Below are 1,813 nucleotides of genomic sequence, written 5' to 3' on the forward strand. Positions count from 1 at the left end.
CTCCCAGTCCCTCATGGATAGGGGTTTGACTCCTCTCCATGACCACTTCATGCACTCTCACACTGCCCATCATTGCACATCTCTGCTGGTTTGGGGAAGACTAGCTTGATTCTGTATAACTGAAGCGACCACTGCTTGCTTGCTGTTTCATATTGTGTTCTGGTGATGCAACTCTCTGTATGCAAGGTGGTTGACCAAATAAAATGGGGAGGGAGAACCAGGCATTCTGTCCTGATTTTTTAAAAAAGAAGCATGAGATAAAAGATTATGGAAAGACCTAAATTTCCATCCTTTTGTGCCCTTATTATTACCCTCTTAATGTTTCTATCACCTCAAGGCCACAAACATGGATTCTGCGGTTCAGGAAAGTTTTGGCTTTTCATTGGGTACTTCCCATCAGCAATGGAGGAGAGTTCATTAACTTTTGTCAGCACAGGAAAGTTTGATGTACCCTATAAAGCAAAGCAGAACAGAACACTTCCCAGGGTCCATTTGCCAAGGAGGGCTATAATAGATTGGCTCTCTGAAAAATTGCAGCAGCTTCACATTACCAGAAGAAGAGCTGTCCGGATCCCTCCAGCATATGACCCTAGCAACTGAAGCTGGCTTGTCTGACACTCTCTGCTGCTCCTGCTGGCAGCTTGAAACAGCAAGTTTTTAGTGCTGTGCAGCTGGGAGAGAGTGCTGACTTCCTTGGTAACCGCTCTGATCTGCACATAGGCAAATACAAGAAACAGTGGCAGGTTGAACAGGAAGCAAAGGTAATTTAAAATATATATATATATACATGGATCTGGTGTTTAAGGAGGGGGGAGGATGGAGACATGGACTGCTAAAGATTAAGGATGCAGATTAAGGAGGAAATAGAAGCAAATACATAAGTGGGGGAGAATATATTCTTTCAAAGACAAAGGGCTCGAAATACTGAATGTAAATTCAGGTAGGAAATAGGAAGCTCAGTGCCAAGGGATTGACTTTAAAGTTTGGGGGTGAAACTGAATTTGTTTTAATTTCTTTTTCTCTCTTCTTTTACACTAGGTGCAAAATGTTGGAAAGAATATCTGTATTGAAAATGATTGGAAAGGATTGTGTTCCCAGATGAAAATTATTAATCTGTGACTATTTTTCTCTCCTAAGGGGGGAAATCTCTCAGCTGATATATTCTTGTATTCTCTAGCTGCAACAATTTAATCAAATCTAGAGAGTCTAATAAATGATTTTCTTATTTTCTTATTTCATTTTCTTTACTTGAAAATGTTATATTATACCTACTTGTTTCAATTTGTCTTTATTATACAAGAAATGCATTCTCTCCCCCCACACACAGACACTCCTGGGCAACACATTGTCTGAATTAGATTTAAAGAATCAAAATGTGATGGGGAGGAAGAAATAGACATGGCATGGTGCATGAATCGCATGAGCCTTCCACTGGCAGTCAATGCATGCTACACATGATATAGTCTTCCATAAATCATCCTTATGGTTCATATCCCAGCCATCAGTGGCCAGTATTGGCAAAACCTGATGAGTGATTTCATATTCTTAAGATACCAGTCGAAGGTCAGATGGGATACTGTGAATTAAAAGGTAACATTTGGGATATGCGACAGTCAAGCATGTCCATTCATCCAGATGCTGCTAAGCATTACTTAAGCATTGCTTAATGTTCTAAGGTGTGGGATGTGCTACTGCAGCTCACAGGGACTCTTCAGTCAATTAGTAACTGACATTAGATGATCATTCATGTGACTTAAGCATTTCAGATGCATTCTTTATATGTTTGGGGGCTGACTGACAGGTTTTATAGTTA

General features: G+C 40.2%; 1 long non-coding RNA gene across 1 annotated transcript; it reads left to right on the top strand.

Moving 5' to 3' along the window:
- Window positions 1-506: 506 nt before the first annotated feature.
- Window positions 507-1,230, top strand: LOC132573382 (uncharacterized). Its single transcript, XR_009555534.1, has 2 exons — window positions 507-761; window positions 1,039-1,230. It is a non-coding gene; the product is annotated as an uncharacterized LOC132573382 (long non-coding RNA).
- The last annotated feature ends 583 nt before the right edge of the window (window positions 1,231-1,813 follow it).

Source organism: Heteronotia binoei, chromosome 6, assembly GCF_032191835.1.
Source record: "Heteronotia binoei isolate CCM8104 ecotype False Entrance Well chromosome 6, APGP_CSIRO_Hbin_v1, whole genome shotgun sequence".
In the NCBI taxonomy this organism is placed as follows: domain Eukaryota; kingdom Metazoa; phylum Chordata; class Lepidosauria; order Squamata; family Gekkonidae; genus Heteronotia; species Heteronotia binoei.